This window comes from Dendrobates tinctorius, unplaced genomic scaffold (assembly GCF_039654945.1).
Source record: "Dendrobates tinctorius isolate UK_male_01 unplaced genomic scaffold, ASM3965494v1 ptg000162l, whole genome shotgun sequence".
NCBI classification, from domain to species: domain Eukaryota; kingdom Metazoa; phylum Chordata; class Amphibia; order Anura; family Dendrobatidae; genus Dendrobates; species Dendrobates tinctorius.
This window is the reverse complement of record NW_027361829.1, coordinates 69,592,097-69,603,872: the sequence shown is the minus strand read 5'-3', so window position 1 is coordinate 69,603,872 and position 11,776 is coordinate 69,592,097. Positions and strand designations below refer to the sequence as shown.

At 43.2% G+C, this 11,776-nt stretch overlaps 1 pseudogene; it reads right to left on the bottom strand.

Annotated features, from left to right (window-relative positions):
* Positions 1 to 6,825: 6,825 nt before the first annotated feature.
* Positions 6,826 to 7,976, bottom strand: LOC141052556 (uncharacterized; annotated as a pseudogene).
* Positions 7,977 to 11,776: the final 3,800 nt, after the last annotated feature.

Here is an 11,776-nt window from a genome sequence, read left to right as displayed (position 1 = left end):
CCTCACTTCACCATTTGCAGTCTCCCTTCCCCTCCCTTCATCATTTGCTTTCCACCTCCCCCTCACATCATTTGCTGTCCTCCTCCCCCTTACATCATCATTTGCTGTCCCCCTCAACCCGCTCACTTCATCATTTGCAGTCCCCCTCTCTCTCACTTCATTTGCCATCCCCCTCCCTTCATCATTTGCAGTCCCCCTCACTTCATCATTTGCTGTCCTCCTCCCCCTCACATTGTCATTTGCTGTCCTCCTCCCCCTTGCTTCATCATTTGCTGTCCTCCTTCCTTCCTCACTTCATCATTTGCTGCCCCACTCCCCTCACTTCATCATTTGCTGTCCTCCTCCCCCTCACATCTGTAGCAGAGTGTATCTTTTGAGAATCCACTGATACACAGGAGAACTTCACTGAGCAAGTTATCTTGAGTAAACAGCATTTATTTCTTATGGTTAAACATGAGATAAGAATTCAGAAGCACACAGCCCGTGCTGCTGGCATAATACAGTCAAAAGCGAAAGTAAAACCTAACAACAACAAGAGAGCTTCCCTCACCACAATACAGCAAACATATAACTTCACACTATCGCCATCTGCTGTCTGGCTAGGGTAAAGTCCTCCTTTACATAAACAATAAGTCCATTTCTGTTGCATATGCCAACACCCTTTCTCAACAGTAAGGACTTATTCAGTCAAACCCAACTTTTTCATTAGTCTCTGGTGTTTATCAGCATTCAACACCTTCGTGAAGATGTCTGCTGTCATTTCTTCAGTAGGACAATATTCTAACTTCAAGACTCCTTGTTCCTGATGATCTCTCAAAAAATGATACTTCACATCAATATTCTTTGTTCTTGGATTGACTCTTTCCATCTGAGCAAGAACAAGATATCCTTGATTGTCCTCTTTCAATTTTGTCGGTTCCAACTGTGGTTGTCCTAAGTCTGTCAACAATAGTCTTAACCACAGAACTTCTTGACTTGCATGTGCTGCGGCAACATACTCTGCTTCTGTTGAAGACAGTGTCACAATTGACTGTTTCTTCCTTGTCCAACTTATTGGTCCACCTGAGAGGAAAAAAATATGTCCACTGGTAGATCTTCTGTCGGTTGGATCTCCAGCCCAATCAGCATCAACGTATCCTGTGGATTAGCTTATTTTCCATGAATGTGCACCTAAGGGTAAAACAGTGGTATTGCCAGCTGCGTCTCTTTTATACACGTATGATGGTTCGGATGTGTGGACTATTGTGATGGTGCTCGCCTTCTATTTCTGGACTTTGTATTGCTGATTTTCTCTTTGGGCTTGAGCACGTATTTTGTAGCCACTTTCCCGGCCAGACAAATAAGAGTGGCTTTTTTATAGAGCGCAGCATGTTCCGACTAATTCCTAATGGAGTCGGCGACTTTCTCTGTGTCAAGTGGCCTCTTAGCAGGTCGGGAGAATGTTGATGCGTTTTTTAAGGAATGAGATCAACGAGATGAGGTTTTTTCTTTGAGTACCAAGAGTTTGGAACACAAATTTGGCATTTTACTGGAAAAAGAGATGAAGCTTTTTTGGACTAACAACTCTCTCAGTTCTTATACAGACTGTGGCCGTGTGCCTCGGGGTTTAAGAGTTTACAAGGACATATCACATTTTAAAGATAACCCTGATTTCAAGACTGAATGGGACAATATTTTTCTGGAGTGTTCCCAGAAACTTTTGCAACTGGTCATAAAATATAACGTGCAGTGTTATGAGGATCTGAACAGGGACATAACTAAAACCAAAGAGGAATTGAAGTCCCGCCTAACTGAATAGCAGTGGTCAGTTTTAAATAAAAAAAATGGACACCAAACTTATTCCAATTCAAGCAGATATTAAGCAGAAAAAAGAGACAAATTTGTCAGAGATAAAGCTGACTTTGAATCAGGCCATATCTTCACTTGGAATAAAGCGAATCGTGGCAGCGATAAGAGTGGCCGGCCGCAGTTTAGGGGGAATAGGCGCCCCAGGAAATATCAAAAAACATCAGAGGGAATATCTAACCACTGATTCTGATTCCAGTTACTGTGATGACAGCTCGGTGATGACCAATTTGAGAGATGATACATCGGTTTGTGAATCTGATACTGTACATACTTCCACAATACAGGTCCCTTTAGGCGGAGAACGAGACGAGGGGGCAAGAGGAGGAGGCGTTACGCCCCAGTACAAGAGAAAAATGGTGACTTGGAACAGGAAGGAGAGATAACCCTTCTAGGTGATATGGTGATCAATTTAACCGATCATCGTTTATCACCGCTCACCATTCTTTATTATCCAAAGGCTTGAATTTTTGCCTTCCCAGGGACTTTGATTTTGTGGACTTTAAGATCGACCTTTTTAAGGCAGTCAGAAAAATACATCTGCACAAATCTTTTTTTAAAAAATCTGACTACGCCGCACCTGATGTGGTTAGCCCATGCACTGTGGGTCCATTGGGTTTTCTTGCGGACTCCAGTGCATTTGCAACCATCAGGGAAGATGCGGCTTTATTAAACAGTTTATGTGACGTAAATGCTTCTGCAGAAAACAATGATGCAGGGGTTTTTGAATCTGTTAAACAGTTTTTGCAGGGTGTAAAATCCACATTTATGCCTCCGATTTCTCCAGGCAATGTGATTGATTTGTTTGAAAGCAGGTATTGAAGGATGTGGAGGCTTTGGTTTACAAGAGGGCTCCCTCTAATTTATCTCCTGAGGAAAAGCGAGCTTTGTCAGAGATCACCAAGTGGTCTGATGTTGTGGTAAGAACTGCAGATAAAGGTGGCAACACGGTGCTGTTACCAAGGTCACTTTATTTGAATGAAGCCACCAGACAACTTTCTGATGTTAATACTTACATGAAACTTAAAAATGATGCCACAGGAAAATTTAAAAATGATCTTCGTTCTTTTCTCAGGAGATATGTCGAATTAGGGGTCATTCCCCAGAAATTAGCAGAACGCTTGCTACCGGAGTTCCCCAAAAAACCCTTATGGTACTGTATTCCTAAAATACATAAGTCTATGTCCTGTCCTCCCGGCCGACCCATTGTGTCCGGGATAGGATCTCTCACTGAACCTCTCTCCCAGTATATGGATTGGCTGCTTTGTCCTCTTCTTGGCTACATCCCCTCATATATAAAGGACACTAAAGATATTTTGAAAGTTGTCAAAGATTTTGAATGGAAGCCTGGTTTTTCTCTTGTGTCCATCGATGTGGAAAGTCTCTATACCAAGATTCCCCAGGATCTAGGGGTAGATGTGATAAGGGAAATTTTAGCCACAACGGACAAAGACGCTGCATTCATTGACTTTGTATGTGAGGGGATCTGTTTTGTTTTGAGACACAATGCATTTAAATTTCAGAATGCTTGGTACCTACAACAGGTCGGGACTGCGATGGGGACTCCGGTGGTGTGCACTTTCGACAATCTTTTTTTGGCTGTTTTTGAAAACAGGCATATCTATTCACTTTCTAATGTCTTTTTGAAACACATCAAGATGCATATTAGATACTAGCTGTTTCCAGCCAGCTAACGCTCGGAACGCTCATTGCTATCTAATTAACGCTGCTGGTGATTAAACTAAAGGAAAAATGACAACATTCAATAGCACTTACGCAGGTGGTAAATTAAATTAAAATGAAGTTAATAACAATAATAATCATTAAAAATCTGAATAATACTAATGATACATTTTATTCACAGTGTAAAATCAAAAACAAACTGGATTCAGTAAGATGTGCATTTTTTATTCATTCCAGCATCTTTGGGGGGGATTTTTTCAGGGATAATTCTAATTTATTACCCCTGTCTCCCTTGGCCATATGTTCTGACACCCTCTTTCCTCTTTCTGGGTGAGAAGTGTAGGGGTCAGTAAGGGTCAGCCCACGTGGAGCGGGGGCACCAGAGTAACGTAGGGTGTAAAAGCTCCGCTGTCAGGCAGGGAGACACCTAAATAGGGTTATTTAGACCCCTTTTCCTCCCAAAGCAAATGTTTACAAATCTGCCAAAAATTAGAGTTTTTTCCAGTTACTATTCCTTATATTTTTGTCTTGGTGGTTTGTGGCATGGGGTTATTATCTATTATATTTTTGTCCCCGGCCATCTGTTGTACTCCAAGCTGATGTCATTTAGATAGGAGTGAACAGGGTGATTAGGGAGAGCCGCCGAGGAGCGCGGGCGCCATTTGCGTATCAAGAGGGTGCCAACCTCCGCTGTCAGGTAGGAGAGAGATATAGGGCCCTATAGGGACAAATAGGTTTGTGACCCTCTACCTGACATTGGAATGACTCTCTAGTGTTTGTGGCTGGATTTTGAAAATCAGCAATAAGCCTATTTTTGTTTGCCTGTTTTTTGAAGTTTTGAAAACTTTTTAATGATTGGTTAATAAAGTATCTTTTAAGGATTGATTTTTTTGTATATGAGCCGTTGAATAATTAATTCAGAATTATATTTATTAAGAATTTTTGTTCCAGCATCTAAACAAATTTCATAACGAAACATAAATTAAGTTAAAATTTCTCTGTAAACACAATTACATGTATAGTCATTTTCGTCATTTTCAAAGATCTTTCCTTGACTTCTACCAGGTACAATTTGAACTGAAAGACCTTTACAACTTGTTACTCTAGAGAATGCAGTGTATAATTGACCATGTGTGTATACAGGGTCAGGTAGGAGAATGCCAATCTTATCGAATGTTAGTCCTTGCGATTTTGTAATTGTCATGGTATAAGCCAGACGAAGTGGGAATTGTTTTCTTGTTAACTTAAACGGGATATCGCAATTTTCGCTAGTGCCCAATGGTATTCTTGGAATGAGAACCTTTTGACCACGTCGCTCCCCAGAAAAAATACTGCAGTTGATGAGATTTGTGCCAAGAGTTTCTACAATTAATCGAGTACCATTGCACAGTCCTTTCTTTGGATTTAGATTGCGGAGTAGCATGACACAGCAGCCTTTCTTAAGGTTCAGCATATGAGGAGGGAGGCCCATAGGAGTTAGGGAATGTACAAATTTGATGGGGTACTGAGCTCTTTCTTCTTCTGTCTCACAGGATGAAATATTGTCAACACTGAAGTATGATTTAGTCTGACCTCTAAGCATGTTCAACACTTGTTCATTGACTGTCAGCGTGTCACAGTTTTTAGGGCATAGTACTGCTCTGGAAGCAAGATCAGCAGGAGTGAGAGAGTTCAGGTCATTCCCAAATATGCTCGTCACGACGTCATGAGTCAGAATGTCTTTGCTCAGCTTCACAAAATCCACCAGATTCCCATCTTCAACTCCTGATCCAACAGTTAACAGCCACTCACAAAATTCAACCTCATCAGGATTGACTCGCATGTTCCTGATTAATTTCAGTTCCTTGAAGGATTTCCAGACTGGACTGCTCTTGACACACGCCTCTACAATACTAAGACGATTTCCATGAAGTACAACTGGAGCTTGCTGACAAAAATCTCCTCCAACAACAATCGGGATCCCACCAAAAGGTTCTTCATTGTGAAGGAGAATACGTAAGCTTCTATCAACGGCATTGAAAAGATGAACGTGAGACACTGAAATTTCATCCCATATAATAAGTTTAGTATCCCAAAGCTCTCGGCAGACTGAGGTTCCTTTTTTAATACTTGATACAGTTCTCTCATTCAAATGAACCGAAATTCCAAATCCGGAGTGCACTGTTTTACCGCCTGTGTAAAACAAAAAAAATCTTCAATACAGACATCTTAAATTTACGTTTTTCAGTATTCTGTAATGTAGCTGCCAAACCGGTAGGAGCAACTGTTTTTACAATACCACCATTCCCAAGTATAGTAGATGTCAAAGCCTTGTACACGAAAGTCTTTCCACAACCTCCTGCACCAGATAAAAAAAAGCATTTTTGTGATGTGGTTGGATTATTAACTGCATTTATGATTGTTTCAAAGACGCCTCGTTGTTCTAGGTTCATCAGAAACTGCAGTCTTTCAGATTCTTGTTTCTCCCTTTCCACATCAACAATGTCACACATTTTATACGCATCTGATGAGGAAGGTAGCCCACAACTTTTGCAATCTTTAGCAAACTGTCGTAAGTGGTCTTGGATATCGGCAAGTGTTTGCTGCTCGGCCATGTATTCGTTATGAGTCAGGAGGAAGTCTTCCATCATGTTATTTTTATATTTGTTGTATAAATCAAGTCCACTTGTGATGTTGGCGTGTTTCAGGATTGCAGCAAATAGCTGTCGAAGCTCACCGGGCATTCTAAATAAAGATGCATCTTCCATTGTTTTGTCCCACTCTGAATCGCCATGCAATAATCCCATGGCCTTTGCTGCCAGAATATAAGTTTCATATGTGTGTCCTTCCACTGTTCTCAGATCTTCGAATGATGTAGCATTAAGAACAACATAAGAACATTAAGAACAACATTAAGAACATTAAGAACAACATAAACATAACAACATAAAGAAAATAATTAAAAATTCTAAAAAAGTCAGGATGATCTAATAACGTACAATTAGATGAATATGACTTACCCTTGATATGCATCAGGAGTAGGCGCAGGGAAAATCTTTCCATATCTTGTGGAGAGACAGAGTACATTCTTGGAAGGATATTGTCAGCACCTCTTTTTCTTGTCTTCCAAAACTTGTGCCATCATGCTGAGCTTTTTCCACAGAAAGCTGCTCCGTTCCATACTCAAAGTAAACTGATTGTTGGAAAGGTAGGTGTACCGGAAGTCTTTCTACAGCATGGGAACGTGCAGACATCTCAAATTTTCACAGCCGCCACATTGCTTCAGGCGATGCCAAATATCGTGTGTCGATGTAAGTCTTAATCTCGTCCCAGTGGTAGGTGCCAGTAGCTGACTTCGTTCACTTGAACAATGGCTGCATCATGTCCTTTGCACATGTACTTGAAAATATATTTGACGGTCTGGATAGAAGAGCAGATTTCCACATTTATGTGTGCGCTGTATTTCTGAGAGAGGTAGGGGTTATATGGTAAAACCCAGCCGCTGTCAACTTCCACATCCCTAATCTTGAGCTTAATGCCATCTTTTCGTCTGCGGTATACTGGATAACCATCTACATTAATATTTGTTTCTTCGCTGAAGTCTTTGGGAAACTTTTTGGAGCATGTCCAGATTCCTTTTACATCTTCCATACATGCTGAATTTCTATTGTGTGCTCCACAGGGCTCATGAATCATGCAGCTGGTGACAACATCGTAAAGCTCCTTGTTAATATCCGGGTCAGGAATTTTTGCACAAACAGCATTGTCACAATCGATAGCATCTCGAAACTTGTCTTCGTCGTCCAGAATTAAGAGCATATGGCAATGAGGAAGACCTGAAACAATAAATGGATGCATTAAATGTGCATTATTAATCATTCCATCCTTAACATTACTGTTACGAACATTCAGATGAATGTACGTAATACCTCTTTTTTGAAATTCAATGACGTAGGTGTATGCCTTTACTTGTCCCATCAATTCCACCTTTTTTTGCAGTCAAGTCGTTTAGTAACTCTTGTAGCTTTAAGTGGAATATGGTAGATACCAAATCTGGGCAGTCTATTGCTGTTTCATGTTGTAAAAGGCCGGACTGAATTTCTTCCCACTTTGGGTTGCAAGTGAACGTAATAAATAAATAAATCCGGCTTTCCAAATTTTGCTACCAAAGTCATCGCATCTTGGTAATTCTGTGTTATGGCATGTTTTCCACCGATAAAAGAAGAGGGAAGTATGACGATGCGACCCGGTCTCAGATCTTGTTGTTCAGCCCTACTGTTGATATAATCCATAAGCCCAACATATAATTCTACTCTGAGTTTCTTTCGGTTTTGTCTGTTCCAGTCCAGTCGCTGTGCTTCAACCTTTAGGTAGGCATCAATTATGTATTGTTGTGTCAGTTTGCCAGAATGTAACAGCGGGTTGAAGGATTGTCGATCCTGAAGGCAGTACGCATCGAATTCCCTCATTGACACATTTCTGTTTTTTTTTTTTCTTGTTCCCCTGCATCGTGACTGATATCTTCCTGTTCTTCATCGTCACCTTCCTCCATTTCATGACTTTTCCTTTTTGCAGTTCTCCCTTGCTTCCGTATTCCAGGTTGCCAGACGAGTTCACCATACGGAAAGAGTAGTGGATACACCATTGGATCACAGTTTGGGCTATGGTACACAATATTCTGTACTCCTCGCTGCCCAATGGGATGAACGGCAATGTTTCTTTTGATCGGCGGCTCTCCCGTATCAGAGACAAACACAGCTGCAACTTCATTGGCTGTCGGCAAGTTGTATCGGCGAGGGTCGTGTTGTCTATCCTTGGTTATCCACATTTCAATTTTATGCTGGTCATAGCCACGCTGATCAATCAAATCCTTCATCATCTTGAAAGCATGAGCAAATGGGTTGATATCTCTGAGTAAACAGTTAATAGTATTCATTATGTCCCTCTTGCATCCTTCATTTTGCTTGTTATTTAATCATTGAATGTTTGCATACTCAGGATCCAAGATGTAGAGTTGTAAATATGAAGGAGTATCAGATCTAAAGAAAGCACAAATATATTTTTAATTATTAAAAAAGAGTTGGAATGAATTAAAAACGTAAATGCAATTGTATTCAGGTCTTTTACCTTAGAGAAGTTGATATACAGTGGTACACTTGTCCATAAATGACTAAAACGGGTGGGCCACCGGAAAATTTCATTGAGTGAAATCCAAAGGATGCAAAGGCAAAAGCACTGTTGTACTTTCTGATGTTCTTTCTAAAAATTTTTGCCTCGTTCGTATCTTCAGTTAACCCTGCTTGAAACTGCTGAGGATATTCATTTACTTCACGTAAGTGTATAGTATCACTTCCGCAGCACGACACAAACTTTGCACTGTGTAATTTTTCTTTCCAAAAGTGAGATGCACCGCAATCATTACACGTAACGTCTCACTTTCCCACGTGGTGTTCACTGGGTATATTCTCTGGATTTCTTGCTGCATACCTCGAAGGTGGTGGCAGTTTATGTCGACGGGCATTGTTGTTTTCAACTTCCGCAGGTGTCAAATTCCTTCTTCGTTGACGCTGGTTATATATATCAGCTTCCCTTCTTTCTGTCACTCGGTTGATATAAACCTTGTGATATCTCTCTCTGTCCTTATCAATCTGCTCAGGTGTTCATTGTTGATAACCAATCCGACGATTTTGTCGATATTGTTGTTGTCGAGCAGCTACTGCATCGTTGTCCGGATTTTCCTGCGGCCTGTGAGATGGACCTGGTGACTTTTCTTGGCTCATTTTGTTTGGGAGAATGCGGATTCAATTAAATGTACGTTTACCTTGGCTGAAGTGGTTGAATTACATAGAAAGGAAGTGCTACATGTGGTAATGTAGGGGGGCAGAGCCTCATGTGGTAGTGTGTGGGGACGGAGCCTCATGTGGTAATGTGGGGGAACTGAGCCTCGTGTGGTAATCTGTGGGGACAGAGCCTCGTGTGGCAATGTGTGGGGACGGAGCCTCGTGTGGTAATGTGTGGGGACGGAGCCTCGTGTGGTAATGTAGGGGGACGGAGCCTCGTGTGGTAATGTGGGGGGACGGAGCCTCATGTGGTATTGTGTGTGGACGCAGCCTCGTGTGGTAATCTGTGGGGGCGGAGCCTCATGTGGTAATGTGCGGGGACGGAGCCTCGTGTGGTAATGTGCAGGGACGGAGCCTTGTGTGTTAATGTGGGGGAACGGAGCCTTGTGTGTTAATGTGTGGGGACAGAGCCTTGTGTGGTGTGTGGGGATGCAGCCTCATGTGGTAATGTGTGAGGACGGAGCCTCGTGTGGTAATGTGTGGGGACAGAGCCTCGCGTGGCAATGTGTGGGGACAGAGCCTTGTGTGGTAATGTGTGGGGATGGAGCCTCGTGTGGTAATGTGTGAGGACGGAGCCTCGTGTGGTAATGTGGGGGGAATGGAGCCTCGTGTGGCAATGTGTGGGGACGGAGCCTCGTGTGGTAATGTGGGGGAACGGAGCCTCGTGTGGTAATATGTGGGGACGAAGCCTTGTGTGGTAATGTGTGGGGACGGAGCCTCGTGTGGTAATGTGTGGGGACGGAGCCTCGTGTGGTAATGTGTGGGAACGGAGCCTCGTTTGGTAATGTGGGGGGACGGAGCCTCGTGTAGTAATGTGTGGGGACGGAGCCTCTTGTGGTAATGTGTGGGGATGGAGCCTCGTGTGGTAATGTGTGGGGACCGAGCCTTGTGTGGTAATGTTGGGGGACGGAGCCTCATGTGGTAATGTGGTGGGGGGTGGGATTATGTGTGGTAATGTGGTGGGGGGCGGGATTATGTGTGGTAATGTGGTGGGGGATGGGATTGTGTGTGGTAATGTGGTGGGGGGCAGGATTATGTGTGGTAATGTGGTGGGGGGCGGGATTATGTGTGGTAATGTGGTGGGGGGAGGGATTATGTGTGATGATGTGGTGGGGGGTGGGATTATGTGTGGTGATGTGGTGGGGGGTGGGATTATGTGTGGTGATGTGGTGGGGGGCGGGATTGTGTGTGGTGATGTGGTGGAGGGGCAGGATTGTGTGTGGTGATGTGATGGGGCGGGATTGTGTGTGGTGATGTGTTGGGGGGTGGGATTGTGTGTGGTGATGTGGTGTGGGGGCTGGATTGTGTGTGGTAATGTGGTGGGGGGTGGGATTGTGTGTGGTAATGTGGTGGAGGGGCGGGATTGTGTGTGGTAATGTGGTGGGGGTGGGATTGTGTGGTAATGTGGTGGGGGCGGGATTATGTGTGGTGATGTGGTGGGGGGTGGGACTATGTGTGGTGATGTGGTGGGGGGCGGGATTATGTGTGGTGATGTGGTGGGGGCGGGATTATGTGTGGTGATGTGGTGGGGGGCCGAGATTATGTGTGGTGATGTGGTGGGGGGGCGGGATTGTGTGTGGTGATGTGACCGGGGGGTGGGATTGTGTGTGGTGATGTGGTGTGGGGGCCGGATTGTGTGTGGTAATGTGGTGGGGGCGGGATTGTGTGTGGTAATGTGGTGGAGGGGCGGGATTGTGTGTGGTAATGGGGTGGGGGGCGGGATTGTGTGTGGTGATGTGGTGGGGGGCATAGCTACTGTGCAGGGGGCGGGATTAGCGAGTAATCACGATGCCTCTTATATAGATGTGGACGATGTATTCATTGTGTGGGACAGCCCCCCAGATGCATTTGACAATTTTGTGGAGTATCTTAATAATTTAGGTGACATGAATATGTCATTTACTTCCAAATTTGGGGGCACCTCAATTGAATTTTTGGACGTTCTTTTAGAGGTTAGAGAGGGTTCTCTCTTTACTTCAGCTTTTCGTAAACCATCATCCACTAATGCCATGCTCCACTATGACAGTTATTATCACCCTTTTTACATGAAAAATTCTTTACCGTATAGTCAGTTTCTTAGACTAAAACGTATAAATAATACCCAGAAAGGCTTTGTTGACCAATCGCGAGAATTATATAACAGATTTTTGAAGAGGGGTTACCCTGAAAACCTGCTAAAAAAATCACAGACCAGGTTTAATCAGAACTCAAGTGGTGAGGCTAATAAAAGGGTTAATTGCAAGAAGGATGAAAAGAGGTTTGCTTTTTTGTTTGATTTTGGTCCAATGGACGGGGCAGTCAGGTCTGCAATCCGTAAAAATTGGCACATTTTAAGTCACGATACTGATTTATCAGAAGTAGTGGAGAGAGGACCCCTTTTTGCTTGTAGGAAAATTGTCAGTTTAAAGGATATTCTTGTGCATAATCGC